The sequence below is a fragment of the Sus scrofa genome, chromosome 1 (assembly GCF_054392235.1).
Source record: "Sus scrofa isolate SSC_HxYL_T2T_F1_AM1 chromosome 1, Sscrofa_HxYL_maternal_Yorkshire_Landrace_v2.0, whole genome shotgun sequence".
Lineage (NCBI taxonomy): Eukaryota > Metazoa > Chordata > Mammalia > Artiodactyla > Suidae > Sus > Sus scrofa.
Window position 1 is genome coordinate 197,270,783 of NC_139383.1, and position 16,458 is coordinate 197,287,240.

Below are 16,458 nucleotides of genomic sequence, written 5' to 3' on the forward strand. Positions count from 1 at the left end.
ATTTCACTTATATTCATATTAATGGAGCCATTTGGACATCTTGATTACATAAATGTTTCACAAAGTACATTATGGTAGGTAAGAAGCATTTATCTAGTGAGTAGGCTGAGATTCAGTATACTAATCCCCTAGGCAAAACTTTCTTTATAAGCAATCAGAAAAACCAGTGAATCTTTGATTTGACATTTCTAGAAAGCTGAGGAAAAAAAGAGTACTGGAAAAGTACAGGGGCATGGGGAACCTGATGCCATCTGTGGCCATTCCATTCTAACATAACGCTACAGAACTAAAACCAACCATGTTTTCATCCTGTTGAGATCAGCTGGGCACACTGTGATGCTTTTGATTTTGTCTAGAAAGCTGTCACTTCAGGATAATTTCTGAAGACAAAGTCTGCTTCCCGTTTGGTAGGTGACCTGTTTAATGTTTTCTCTGTGTCTGGGAACTCCTTAGTGTAATTAGCGACCTTTGAACTCCACAACTAATCCTGAGCTATTTTGTATTCCTTACTCATCTTTAAGGCTGGACCTTTCTTTTCTTCAGAGTCCGCTGCCACAATTAAAGAAGAAACAGCTGCATTTCAAAGGGATTCCGATTCCAGAAGCTTAATCGTGATTGACATGTTCTTATTCTAAGCTATAAGACACTCTAAGAGTCCTTTCTTGGGTTAAAACTTCAATCATTTTCTAAAAAATTATCTCACTATGGATTTTATTCATTTTCTTTGATAACTATTCTTTGCATTTTTTAACTTGAAAGATGCTTTGCATTTGCACTGAATATGAGCACCTACTTCCAGTTAAAGATTTGGATGGTGTCAGACCTACTCTAGATGCAAAATTGCTAAATTCCCTTTTAGTGCCAAAATATGATTATGAAATCTGATGTCTATCATATGGGTAATTATTCTTCAATAAACCCAAGATGTACAAAAAGTGTTACATTTCTGAAAATGTGCTCCAGAAAAGATAGTTCATGATTTTGATAAAACCCTTCTTCACTTTTTACTAAACAAGTATTTCTTAAACTTTTTAAGTCAGCAGTACCCTTGCAATAATAGACAATCCCTTTACAGTGGTAGACAATTTTTACCTTTTACTTTTTAAGCAATTGATTTCAGTGTCAGGTTTGACATAAATAGCCTTGTCAGGACTCCTTAAATTATTTGTTTGTTTTAAAAAAATTTGTACCAAACATCAGTCTTATAAAATTTAATTTTTTATACCAACTCAGTATTTCTAGTGAATTAAAATTATGGTTTTATACATTGTATTGTATAAGATATTTCAAAGCATAATTTACATAGAACAACTGCTAATATTTTTCTCCTAGTATTTCAAAATCCTTTATAGACATTCATGGACTCCTGCACCACCCTGTGAGGTAGGTAGGTCGAGTTATCATCTAGAGTCTCTGCAGGGACTGCTGCCACAGCAGAATGGTTGTTTCTAAGACAAAGGTCAGAAAAAGGATGTTAATAAACAACCCTCAGGTTTAAGGGACTTTTTTAGGATTACATCTTAAATTCCAACAAATCAGATTTAGGAGTTACTGAAAGTGAAATTGATCCATCCCTCATCCAAACTTTGCGATACTTTCCTGTTCTGACATCATTTAGATAGTTAGCTGTATTATCAGATTAGAAACCATTGTACCAGGCTGCTGAAAGGAAAAGGAGGCAAAAAGCTAAACATGGGATGAATTCTGAACCTTTTAACCTGGCTGAAGTACGTTGGTCCCTGTTATGCAAATACCTTCAATCCTCTGCTAAGTTCAGTGGAAATAATTTTCTTGAATGACAGGTTTATTCAGCAAGGATTCAGTTGGTGATTAATCCCCCTTTGATCTAGGGTATTTCACTTAACTACCAGTTACCTCGTTCTGACAAAGTGCAACTGAGATTAGGGAGATCACTAGAACACTACCAGTGTGTGCATTTATTCTCCATAACCTTTTAAAGCAGGGGCCAAGAATGCAATTTATTTTCAGTATTTGAAGATGTAAAAGTCCTGTCTGCTAAGTTAGAAAGTCAATTGAATACCAAATGAAGTTTATTTCTTATGTAATAGAACAAACATTTCTTTTTACTTTGCCTAACAATGATTTTAGGAAACATAGGCTTTGAAGAAAGAAGAAAGACTACATTCTAAGTATATCTTCTGTTTCATATCCTAGAGTATATACTTAGTGGCCCTGAGATAACCCAAAAATCAAAGAAGTGGCTACAACTTAGGCTGAGAAAATGCTTCTCTTTTATTAAACTGCACAGTTTCTCCCCATCCACCCCCATTAAAAAAGTGTCATGGTATGTAGTAAAGAAATCCAATTGGGGAGAACATGTCGTAATGCAGAATCATTCATCTTAAGACTTTTGATTTCAAAGCTTTATTTAACTTTGTCCTTTCTTGAGGAAAAAGAGGTTATTATGTTCCCATCATGTTTTTTTTCATAAAGAAAGGTAAATGATGCCATTACAGAAATACTTAAAACTAATTATTTTAAATTATCAAAATAATCATTTTCCACAGTACTGTTTACTATTTTACAGTTTTTTCTGCTTTTTCTCATTTAACTGAAACTTTGAAATATTCCATGAAATTTTGCACAATATTTGAAGAATAAAACTGTAATGTGTTTCATGGTAGATTTCTCAAAGAATTCCCTTTTAAAAACTATTATCAATATTAATGTCACTGTTTATCTTGCAGGATGCCAAATTTGGAGACTTGTTTCTCAAGTATATTTCAAGATCCTTACAAAAAGAAACTGATTAATAACAGTCTTTAAATATTAACTTTAATGATTAGTTTTATCATTATAGACAAAGCATTCTTAAATGCTTTCTATCACTTTGCAAGTTATGTATTTGGATAATTTTTTTACATATTTTTTGCCTCAAACTTTTTTTTTTTTTTTGTCTTTTTAGGGCCAAAGCTGTGGCATATGGAGGTTCCCAGGCAAGGGGTGGAATCTGAGCTCTAGCCACTGGCCTCTGCCACAGCCACAGCAATGCAGGATCTGAGCTGCATCTCTGACCTACACCACAGCTCATGGCAATGCCAGATCCTTAACCCACTGAGCGAAGCCAGGGATGGAACCCGTGTCCTTATGGATACTAGTCAGATCCCTTTCCGCTGAACCATGACAGGAACTCCTATCTCAAACTTTTTGAAACAGTGACTCAAGTGCATATCTGGAGTTCCTGTTGTGGCTCAGTGGAAACGAATCTGACTAGCATCCCTGGGAAATGAATCTCCCTAGCATCCATGAGGATGCAGGTTCGATCCCTGACCTTGCTCAGTGGGTTAAGGATCCGGCGTTGCAGTGAGCTGTGGTGTAGGTCGCAGTCGCTGCTCAGATCCCTAGTTGCTGTGGTGTAGGCCTGCAGCTACAGCTGTGATTCGTCCCCTAGTCTAGGAAACTCCATATGGCTCAGGGGCAGCCTGAAAACAAACAAAAAGAAGTGCATATCTAATTCATGTAGGTGCCAAATGAACATCTCTAGTTTGAATTAGTAACCAAACTCTTTCTAAATATCTTTTGAGAGCAAGTTACTTAACCATGGCAAAACCAAGGATCAGAAAAATATTAAATGGAAGGCAGGATCCCTTGGTGATTTTGCTAAAAAACCTAGTAACTCTATGCAGTAAGTTTTAATTACTAAAATGTTGCAAAATATTTTGAAATATGCCGTCAAAGAATATATGTAAAACATATATATAGGTATGTATGTGTGTTTGTGTATATGTTTGTTAGAGTGTCCAACTTGGTGAGTTTCCATATGAAATATTTCATTATAAGTTAGAAGAAGAAAATTTAAAGTCAAATATTCATTCCCGTTGTGCTGCAGCGGAAACGAATCTGACTAGGAACCATTAGGTTGCCAGTTTGATCCTTGGCCTTGCTCAGTGGCTTAAGGATCCGTTGTTGCTGTGAGCTGTGGTGTAGGTCAAACATGGCTTGGATCCCGTGTTGCTGTGGCTGTGGTGTACACTGGCAGCTGGAGCTCTGATTTGACCACTAGCATGGGAACCTCCATATGGTGCAGATGCGGCCCTAAAAAGACAACAACAACAACAAAATTCAGGTATCTTCCCTCCAAACAATGTTAGTTGATAGTAATGAAGAGGTGCATAAAATGATTATTGCCAAAGAACTCTTGAGGGTACTCTACAAAATGGTTAAAATTCTTTTGAGCTTGAGCTGAAAGCTTTTCTACTAGCTTCTAAGTGTTTTCACCAACTATTTTGTGGTTATAACATTATAATCTATATGTAGCCTGGAGCAGTGCAATGCCTTATCTGTATTACTAGTTTTCTGCCTTGTAAGCAGGTTACTCTGAGGTCCTGGTTGATTTTTCTAAGGCCTTGGCTAAGCTGTGTAATTGATGGCAGTGTGGTATTAGTATATGATGCTCAGCATTTACAGATTGATGGATGCCTTGCAATGGAAACCACCTGCTGAATTGTTTTTCCAGTATGATGTGAAAAGTTGTCTATCTTATTACTCCATTAAACGTTTAAAATCAAACTATGTTTCCTCTAAATGTGTTCTTAAATGATAGTTTCTCTGGGGAAAAAAGTGATTGTTTGGTTAACACACTATTAATAAATGAAAACAAAAATTTATTGTTTTTTATCCCTCTTAAATTTTTACTTTTTCTTTCAAGGGACTTGAGTGCCCTCTGCAGGTTATAGAGATAACTAATGACTATATATATATATGTATATATTTTTTAATGACTATATTTTTTAAACCCTGTGATTGTTTTCCCTTTTAGAAGCATAGCCTGGTAAGTGTGATCAATTTTATTTATATTAACTTTGTTAATTTGCCAGTGACTGAACCAAGAGTTTATTTTCTTTGCCAGCTTTATAGTTTTGTTTAGTGTGAAGAATATCATTGAATTTTCCAAAGCACTTAGTTGGTACTCGTTAAATGTTAAAACTATAGTAATACACGTTCCCTCATAGCAGGTTGAGAAAACATTCAGCTATTTTGAAATGTATTGAAAACATGAAGGATAACTTGATTATTTCCCATTACACTTTAGAATATTATACATTGGAATAAACAAGCCTTTTCCAATATGCATCATGTATTTTTTTTTAATTACAGGAGTTCTTAATCTTGTTGATGAATGATGACTGTGTTCAAGCTCAAAAAAATAAGGCTACGTCGTCGTAGAATTTCTTTAAACAAAGTTAAGACTGAACAGAGAGTGCTTTGGAATTGTTGCATAGGTCTACTAACTAGAAAGAGTATCTCTATTTGAAGAACAAAAGGCAAAGTTTTCATATGTGAGTCATTCGTTTCGCTGCAGCCGTACTTTCTCAACAAGTTTCTAAAGGATATGGGAATTCATTTTGTATATGAAACTATAGACTGGAGCACCAGTGGTACTTCTGATTCACTTAAAGCTGCCAGGGAAACTGAATATGATGAGAACAAGAGGAATGACTGGATCAAATTAATAGAAACAGATCTTTTTGCAAGCCACATAATGATCCTGATCATCAGCCTTGAAAAGTAAATTAGAACAAGCAAATTGCTGTTGAAAAATTCTTTCAGCACTCTGCTGTTGCTACTCAGCTAGTCATGGCTCAGCCAGAGGCAAGGAAAAAATGCATTCAGTTTTGCATTAACAAAGGAAACATTATTAAAGTGAATGTTTACATTGTGTTTACTGAAGTGTTCAAAGAATATTTGTTGCATCTTCAAGGAACCTGCTGTTCTCCTATTACGTGCATGAGTGATAATAAAAATGAGTCATTTGTATATTTTAGAAAAATAAATAATATTTAACTTAGGTGTTCCTGAGCTATCTTGACAATATTTAAGTGCCAATCTTAATACTTTCTCTTTTGAAGATTTTTGTCACTGGGAAAAAAGTTATGCTAATTAAAACAAAAAAAAAACTCATTCACTTAAATTATTGCAATTATTTCCAAGTGCGTTATGTAACTTTCCTCCGAGAATCTACAATGCAACTGAAAATAACTTTTTAAACAAAAAAAATTGTGAAATTACTTAAATGAGTGTGTAATTGAATATATAACGTGCATTGGAGAAACAGCTTGATAATTGTGAGAGCTTTTGTGAGCTATGTTTGTCTTGAACTACTTCATAGAAACTCAGTTGAGGATTAAACAAGACAGCAATTGAAAGCAGGCATGCCAGTCTGGCATTTAAAAATTTAATAAGTATTATATATACTGTAAATTTGTAGGAAAGTCAATAATTAAAAATTCAGAAAAAATTAGCTTTCATCTGTGGAAAATGAACAATTCAAATCACTTTTATATTTTAGAAGTAGAAATGTAGAATTTAATAGGGATTTAAGTACCATACTTTACTTGGTCTCTTAGCAGGTGTTATTGAATACAATTCAGTATTCTATAATCTCTTATGGATTGACTAATTTTTGAAGAATTGTTTTCTTATATACACCAAGATGACAACTTGTCAGTCTTCTGCATCTCAGCCTAAAGATCTTTTCTGTCACACTTAGAAGGATTATTATCCCACACTATAAGCTCTTGAGAACCTCTTTGCCAGGTATTTTATTACCTTTTTTATAATATATTTACAGAGCATACATATTAAAATATAGAAATAATTGAAAAATTACTTAATTTATGAGTTAAACTGAGTATTTTTATATTTAAAATGAAGATTTTATTTAACATTTTCTTAAGGAACTCCAATCTAATCCATAATCTAAAAAAAAGAAAGAAAGAAAAGTGAATTGAAAATAAAGCAAATGCTGAACTTCTAACTCTGCTTTTGCTAAGGAAATAACGGGAGAAGTGGTTAGTAATGTTTACAGCTTGTTAATGGGTAGCAGCAAGAAGACTTTTTAAGAAATGTGAATATAAGTAGTTTCTGTCCCATAATTAACATATTTCCCGCATACTAAAATAGTACATCATTTTATTTAATGTAAAAGGCCTAAACAAAGTTGAATGTAAAGTATGATTTGTATTCAGAAATTTCTGAGCAATCCACTTGAAACTGAGATCTTAGTTTAATCAATAAAAAACTCCTAATAATAAACTTACTGCACTACTATTATAGGCCACCCTAGAACTAGACACAAAGACAAAAAAATAGTACCCGATTTTGAATGGTACATTTTAACTCCTGCAGTGTGTTAGCATTGTAATATGGAAGATGACTTCTCTATATTATTAGTACAGAAACTGTCCAAAGAGGTATGATGGTTGAAGTTCACCAGGCAGATGAAGGATGGGCATCCAAGAGACAAGGTCATATCCTCCCATAGGTCTCTGCCTCTGACAAAGAGAACCCCAGAAAACTGAACATCCAGTATAGCAGGACGGACATGCAAGGGAATATTTCTTTGCTTCCAGACGTTTGATATTTGGATATTTAGATAAATGCAAATTTCTAAGGAAAGTAATTATTTAATTTCCACCTGAATATACAAATACGAGTGCATTCCTACAGACTTAAATATACACTCCTACACTCTGTCTCCCCTCTTTGCCTCCTTTCGTTGCTATTTGAATGTGTGTTCGCCTGTACTCATAAGGAACTTAGCCCTGCATTATCAATGAAGAAAATATAATGATGTATGAATAGGATTATATAGAAAATATATATATGAAAAACATATAATCTGTTGATATGCTTATATATGTATTAAACTCATTCAATTGATGAGCTAAAATTTTTAGTTCACATCCAGTAGAAATATCTTGGAACACATTCTTAGTCTTGTTTCATTTGCATATATACATCCACATACATGTACAAGTGTATGTATGTAAGTAAATCAAAAATGTAATCTCTAGAGCCCTGCTCTTACATATTAATTTGCAGACCTTACCCCACCTCCCACACCAACAGTTTGAACTTCTTGAGGACAATTCGTCTTTACCTCTTTGTATTCTCAGTGCCACCCAAAACAAAAGAAGCTTAGTCTTGATTCACTAACATAGCAAAATGCTAAATATGTAATAAAGCAGATTGTCCTCCCACCTAAGACAAATCAATGATGTTGAATGATTTTGGTTTTGCATGTGTATATAAAAAGTCCATTGTGCAAACAGTGGTTTGGTCCACATTCAGCACAGGTGATTTCTGCCCTGTGATTGCCATCTCTAACACTATTTGGAGAATTTGATGTTGTTTATGACACTGCTCTTCAGACACATTGCAGAATTTTGGCTCAACCTGTTAGGCTAGCAACAGCCAAGGCCTGCAGTTGCCGCCCATCATAGGACACATTCTTTGCAGTTATGCTTTAGTGAACCTTAAAGCATTTGGCACTCTCATCCTAGAAATTCCCTTCTGGAGCTCCCTCTGCAGGGGCTTTGTGAACTCCCCACTAGACCAGAGTCGATTCTGATTTTGTTCAGTATAATATGACCTGATATGCTCCAACTCTCCTCACCATGTAAGGCTACAGCTTTCAGTGAGTCCTGTGTACTGATGAGACAGAGCTGCCAGTATCCAAGAATTCCAAGTGATTATTTTGAACATTTCCATTTATCGTAAAGGCAGAATGGAATAGAGGAAATATACAATCTTTGAAGCCATAAGGCCTGATTTCAAATCCCAGCTCTGCCATTTACAAGCTGGGTGGTCCTGGGTAAACTACTTAACCTCTGTGGTCTTCATTTTTCCTCCAAGCTTCACAGAGTTATTGTGAGCATTGAATGATACAAAGTTCTAAGTCCATGGGTATTCAGTTAGTGTTCATTGCCCTCCATATAAAAGATTAAAAATGTCCTTTTCATGCAACTGTCTCTGCCTATAATTAGACAGTTATGCCTTCAGACTTTCAAAATTATATGAATTGTTCACTTGGCCTTGATTTTTTAATATTCAGCTGTTATGTTATATTGCATAAATGCCTATACCATGTTTGACTAGGGCTTTGGGAGTAAATAAAATGGCTGTAGCATTGACTGGGTGTGTTTTATAAAGTTTGCTAAAGTTTAACAATTCATTACTCATGGGAAGACACTTATTCAAAATTCACATAAGGTGATTGAACAGTCATTCTACTAAAAGTGGGTTTGAACGAAAAATAAAATTCATTCATAGGAACATTGAACAAATTCAGTAATAACCCACAACTATTAATAGAGCTCAATTAACCTTTTTTTGGGGGGGCACACCCATGGCATATGGAGGTTCCCAGGCTAGGGGTCGGATCAGAGCTACAGCTGCTGGCCTACACCACAACCACAGCAATGCCAGATCCAAGCTGTATCTGTGACCCATACCACACCTCACGGCAATGCTGGATCCTTCACCCACTGAGTGAGGCCAGGGATCGAACCTGCAACCTCATGGTTCCTAGTTGGATATGTTTCCACCACACTGCAGTCAGAACTCTTCTATTAACTTCTTGAAGGCTTTTCTTTATATTGTCCAAAATGTAGTCTGTGCTACATTCATAACTAATTGCTATGTGTAGAAGTCATTGCTTCATAAGATGAACCACTGATTAAATCTGGTAAGGAAAGAAATACATTCACAATACTCTGACACATATTTATTATGCAATATACTGTAACACACTTTAGGGCAGGAAATGTAAGGATTAAACATAGGGCTTGCTTTCCCAGAATTTACAGTCTGAAACATAGAAATGCTTTAAGTATCAGTTGTTATTTCTTCGATTTTCTTGAGAAACTTTTTTTAACTAAAGTGTTGATTTAGTTGAAAATATAATTTTTAAGTGTCAGATTGCTTGATTTATTGATTTAAGGAGACATCATTGGAATCATGAAATTTAGCTTCCTGGAAATCTTAAGTTTTTGAACCAGTAATGCTAAAATCTTAGTAATGCTAAAAAGAGTTGAAAATAATTTGTTCTCTTCTCACAGAATAGGGACACTTTGTTTTATTCTACCAGCCCTTTTGCCCAAATTAGCTTATTGAATAAAATATTCTGAGCTGCATGTGCAGATTTTTAATAGCAGTGGGCATATTCCTGTATCTTCCATAGGCCTAGCCTACCACAACCCTAAGCCTCGCTGATGTCTGAAAGTGGAAACGTGATAACATGGAGGCCTGGAGGTGGCCATCAGGACACTCCTGCTGCAGATCATGCCCCATACCCAAAGAGGGAGAAGCTTCCTAACTTCCCAGTCTAGCACTGGAGGGTCCCTGGGGATGCCCACTTGCTGGTTGCCCAGAGCTTCTAGAGGCTGAATGAACTCATACGTATTAACAGCCATTTCGCTTTATGTTTCTTTTTCTAGCAAAAATACTGGTTTTACATTTTTAATAATAAATGTAAATCCAAATTTAAAGTGAACACACATAAAGAAAAATACCAAGTAAATAATAACTCAGGCAGTATATGGCAATGGAAAGGTTGAAACCCAAATGAGTGCAACAAGTTATCTTGTGCCTTTTTGAAAGGAAAGATTGACACTCAAAGGATCTGAAATTGGGAGGAGTCTTCATTGTGCTCCTTAAGATAGTTTTCCAGTAAAGCCCTTAGAAGGGTGAGTAAGCTTGGTGGTCAGTGGAGATTACAGTGTGGCTTTCAGGTTAGGCAAACAGTTCAAATGCCACCTCTGTTTAAGGAAACCTTGGACACACAGCATCCTTATTTGAAAAATAAGAATCTTATTTCATAAGACTGGTGTACGAGTGAAATGACACAGCGCATGTAAAGTGAATAGTACACAGGTGATGGCCCAGATTATTCCCTTTGACTCACCCTTGAATTATGGTATCAGCTGTTTCTATTTTCTTAACTTATGAACTGGAAGTAGTCACTGTTATTTATATCCCAAGTATTTTTTTGGTAATATGCAGCAAAATAGGGAAAAGCAAAATATTAAATACCTACATTTACAGCAGGAAACAGAAATTTGACATTTGTGTTAATGGCAAAGTTAGATTTAGATTTTAATCTAGTTAAGCTAAACAGCCCCACTGCTTCTCCTCATGTGTGTGTGTGCATTCATGTACACACATACACAGACACACACACACACCCAGGAGAGAGAGGAGAGAGAATGAATTCACACACACACACACACATATATTTTTATTCTTGTTAATAGATCATTTTCCTCTTTGGTAACTTGGAAGCTGAGAGCTGAAATTTTGACCTTTATTGAAGATATGCATAAATTTTTCATATACTTTTTTGGTCATCTTTGTTTGGTATCATTTTATTATTGTAACTTTCCCTTTGCCTCAATTTATCTGTCTTTTTACCCTACTGTATCCTATGGTACTTCCCTATCCTATTATATTTATCTTTATTAACATTATACTATTTATTGTATCCTATATTTTTAATTTCCTCAACTCATTTTTGGAAAGGTTGAGAATAGGTACATATGCAAAAGGGCATCATAATCCATCCACCACTGATAATGTTCCAGGCAAAATTTAAGAGAAAAAGATTGAAAAAAATTTAATATGATGATGAAACTGATTATGTCAGATGGTTGCCTAGTGATTTCGAACCTGAAGCATTTCACTTCTGCTGGACACAGCCACCAGTCATTGCTTTACATTCAAAGCCATTAGAATCTATTTGGCTACCTTTTAAAAAAGGGGACTATTTGGCTACCTTTTAAAAAAGGGGACTCATTATCAACAACAACCCACAACTTTCACATGTTCAAATACATGTTGTCTTTCAAATTAGGTGACTCTAGTGAAGCTAACATAGAAAAATATTTAGAGGACTTCTCTTTGCAAAAGCCTTAAAAAGCTAATTTAAAGCTTCAGAAGAAAAATGAACCTTATGATTGCCTCTTTGTATTAAATAAAACCCCATTTTATCTAGCTTAATCAACCATCTTATAGTCATGGGGCTTAAATTTTAAGAAATCAAATTTTTGGGAGAATATGCCACATGGTTTAAAGGCTATTCACAAAGAAAAAGGAATTCCTAGAAAGATTTGGCACAAAGACAGAAACATGGAATAAGTGTGGTTAACTAAAGACTACTTTGAAGCTCAGTTGCAAATTCTGGTGTGTTCGTTTTTAAATGAATCTCAATAATAAGCACATTCAATATAAGCATAATCCTACATGTTTCCAGCAAGCCAAAATATTTTCAATATCAGGATTTATTTGGGTTCCATTTGTATAAACCATAAAGATAAAATTTAAAAATAAAAATAATAATTTGGGGGTCTTTTATAGCAAAAATCTATTTTGACAGGAAAATTATAGCAATTGTACCTATAGTTTATAGGACTGGAACTGCTTAAAATGAAGGGGAAATAAGAGTATTTGTGCATGTGTTTTCATATTCGAATGTGGATACTCTCTCAAGGGAAACTAAAAATTATGTTTTACAGGTCATTCTCATGTTTATGACAATCTTGTGATTACTTGCATTTAATGTTAAATATTTCTTGACATTTTTACTTCAATTATTTTTAACTATTCACCCACAAATGCAGTAAGGCTGACATAATTACCCCTTTTAATTCACAAAAGACATGTATTTACCTATTTGTTGTAAGGCTTTTCAAGCTAGCATGCTGTTACTGTGACAAGACTACTTGGAACACACAGTAGGCAAAATCATATCGTATACTGCACAGCAACTCCAGTAGCCGAATGTTAATTTAACCAGTAAAGACAAAGTAATTACGATAATAAGAATTCCTATCTTTTGATGGAGTTAAAAATGGAACTCAAATTGTTCTTCTATACCCATTGGCTTAGTAATCTGGAAAAATCAACCAGAGTGCAAAGTATTTTTTGCCAAGTTACAACTGGTTACTAGAGACCCTGGTAGAAGATCTCAGTGTAGTGTCAGTGAGGATATTAGTGACAAATCTAGAGTATTGGACATTTTTTTTTAACACCTATCACCTCCATATGACTAAAGTACTTTCAGTTATATGAAGGGAACAAGAATGATGGCCAGAAAGGGGTGCAGGTAGTAAAATGATCTTTTATTGAATAGATATGTGTTGGGTTTAGCTTCTCTACAGACAGTGCATACCCCTTATCGCCTACATCGGGGTGAAACCACCCTGCCCTCAACACATCGCTGCATACTCTCCTCTCTACCCACAAACCTGTTTTGTTTTGTGCTATGTACATCAACTGCAGAAAACATCCAGAGATGTATGGTACCAGCCTCAAAGTTCACTTTACGTGTGCATCAATAATTGCTTAGTGAGGAGATCCAAGGGTGCTTATCTATTACTAAAATTAACCATTCTTAAGTAACCGTGTGGCACTGCTTCCCAGAGCCCTTATATAACATGATTAGTTCTGCACCATATCCCACCATTTACACTATAAAGGCTTTTCCCCCCCTTACCCGTTTAACTGGAGAGGAAACTCAGAGCTGGCATTAAGTAGTCAGTAGACCTTCAGCATTTTTGCTTCAACTTTTAAGTACATTCCTAGGGTTCACTCCTCCTAGTTCCTTCCCCAGTCCTGGAATGTAAGCTCCTGTGCTCTTAGATTTCTGGGATCACTTCAAAGTTTCTGCGTCCCCAGTAAAGTATTAGGAACCTAGTGTATCTATTTAGAGGACTGGCTTTTCAAATAGGATTGCAGAGTGAGTAAAGCTTGGCACAAAGGCCATTAGCACAATTTCTGACACTGGGAGTGTTCTCTATTGGGGGTTATATAGTTTCCACCCTACTTCTCAAATCTCACCAGGTCAGCCAGTCCTTACTCATGTGGTTCACCCTGATAAATCATTTCCTAAAGATTGCAAACAGGGGGAATTAAGGCTTGTGTAACTACAGGAGCTTCTACCCTGATGAGAACAGGTTTCCCAATCCTTTTATAAAGTCACATGACTTTTCTATCCTAAAACTAAAACAAAGGATCCTGGATCCAGGCAGGTTTGGCAGCTATGCAGTCATGACTACATCATTTACTGTCAGTTTCCTCATTTGAAAAATGTGGGAGCAAGGCAAGTGGACTGGATGATCTCTATGTCTCTGTCACCTGCTATGCTTCTATTACACACGCAAGGCAAATTTTATGTAAATTAAGTGTTATCATTTGAGCCGTGCTATTCTGGGAAAAGAGATAAGACAAATTATTAACAATAGGAAAGAAGTGATGGTGATGAAAATGATAATAGGGCTCATGTTAGGAAGGCAAATTGTGGAGTTATAAGAGTATTTCTCTTATGGAATTTTCTTGGTTGTGTCACCCACACAGGCACATATGAGGATTTTGGTAAATTCCATCTACAGTTTTTTCTTTAATTCAACAACTATTTATTGAGCATCTACTATATTCAGGCATTATATTAGGTGCTGGGAATTCAGCAATGAATAAAACAAGCCCCTGTCCCTCATGGACCTTATACTATATTAAGGAGAGATAGCAAATAAAGATATATATAAATGTTGAGAGTTTGGCTAGACTACCCCATAACAGGTATTGCTGCCTTGAAGTCCATTTTATGTGGTGGCCATACAGCCCACAGGGGCCTTGAACTGACACCAGCCACTGTCTTGAATGCAGAGTCATAAATAAATCTGAGTTTCTGATATGACTCCTTCAATTGTGCTAAGCACTCTCCCCCATCTCCCAGGGCCTTCTCCTCGTGTGTCCCTCAGATTAGACCAAAACCCTACTCTTCTCGGCTTGAATTGACCAGTTCAGCCTTTATCTGGAAATCCCAAAGCATTCCACCTGAGGACCCTATTAAGGTATGTGCCCTGGATGCTGCTACACTCTCTTTATCTGCACCCTGACTCAGCCTCTCCCCATGGTCCCGCTAGAGAGTCATGTCCTCCAGGACCTGAGTTATAAGCTTGTCTTTTCGCTTTTCCTGGCAGTTTTTGTTGAACCCCTCATAGCTCACCATCTAATATACCAGGGCTCTACTTAAGAAATGTTAACAAAGTCACAACAATAAGTAAAATATGTAGTATGTCAGTAGTGATAAATTCTTCGGAGTTTAAAAAAAAAAAAAAGGTGTGGGGAGAAAGAAGGATGAAAAGGTCTGGGGGTGAGGGTGGAAGTGGGGTATAATTTTTACAACATAATGTACGATGGCCATAGAAACTGAGTGAGGGTGGGAGTGGCAGGGGGCAAGAGTAAACCTTCTGGTAATTGGGAAAAGAACAGCAAGTGTTGTGAAAAGTAGCATCCACACAATAAGTAGCCACGCTTGTCACAAGGATTGGTGAAGGCGTAATTGAGAAGTACTCCACTTCTCCAACTCAGTATCTTGTTACTAACTAAACTACTTTAAAACAGCTGTGGTAATTTCACCAAACACCTAAAACCTAACTGCAGTCATAACAACCTTCTGAAATACCAGCAAAGTCCACAGACATTAAGGATGATGATGCTTGAAACACTGTATCCTAGGCAAAACTATTTCTCAATAAAGGTATAGTCTGCTATTTGACTTGCCATTTTCTTTTCAGCTTTCTTTCAGTAACATTTTTTTTTCTTTTTAGGGCCTCAGCTCCAGCATATGTAAATTCCCAGGCTAGGGGTCGAATCAGACCTGCAGCTGCCAGCCTACTCCACAGCCACATGGAATCTGAACCTCCATTTGCAACCTACACAGCAGCTCACTGGCGATCCCGGATCCTTAACCCACTGAATGAGGCTGGGGATCAGACCTGAGTCCTCCAGGACATTATGTCACGTTCTTAACATATAGAACCGCAATGGGAACTCCCCAATAACTAATAATCCTCCCAATAACCTATGGAGGTTTGGTAACTCCATTCTGCAAAGGAAAGAAACTGAAGCTTCGTGAGGTGACGTGGTGGACCAGAATCAGAACACAGGGCACCCATTCTTGAAAGCTCTCTTCTCCCTCCAATACTGTGCCTTCTGGGAGGCAGTTGTAATCAAAGACCTCACATCATTTTTTTTTTCTTTTTCTTCTATGTTCTCTTTAGCACAGGTAACATGGAAGCTAAATTACTCACTCTGAACCAATACATATTTTCTCTAATTAGGTTGGTGTGAACACCTCTGCTTTAATTTTTCTTAACCCTTCCTTTTACAAATGGTGCCATTCAGCTGATGTGTGTTCTCTGGCAAGACCGCCAACAATACTTTGTAGTCATCTCTGAAATAAACTTTCATCTTGACTCCCTCTGCTTTCCACAAGCAAATGACTCATTCAAATTTCATAGGCAAGAGGTGAGAAAAATGTAAATGTGATTCTTTAAATGTCTCCTTTGGGCTCAGGGAACGCACTTTGTAGGGGCTAATTGTCAGAAAGTTTAATTGTTACCCTGCATCTCGAGCTTCCCTCATGTCGCACCATAGGTGCTAATAGTGAGAAAATTTGACCGTACCTCTGCTGTGCTCTCTTCATTAAGCTAATGGAACATTTTCCTCTCATTTTCTCCCTAGGGTGGCTGTAGGAGTACAACCTTATAATTGTTGCTCTTACTGTAATTGGAGGTAGTAGGAGTATATATAATCTTATTGTCTTTCCTATGCGGTGGCAGTTTATTTATGACCTATTGATAATAGGTCCCAGCC

The 16,458-nt window shown here is 36.3% G+C and overlaps 1 pseudogene across 1 annotated transcript in view; it reads right to left on the reverse strand.

Annotated features, from left to right (window-relative positions):
* The window catches only part of LOC110262249 (uncharacterized), a 95,762-nt pseudogene that overhangs the window by 20,648 nt on the left and 58,656 nt on the right, over window positions 1-16,458 (reverse strand). The gene's annotated exons all lie outside the window — the stretch shown is intronic.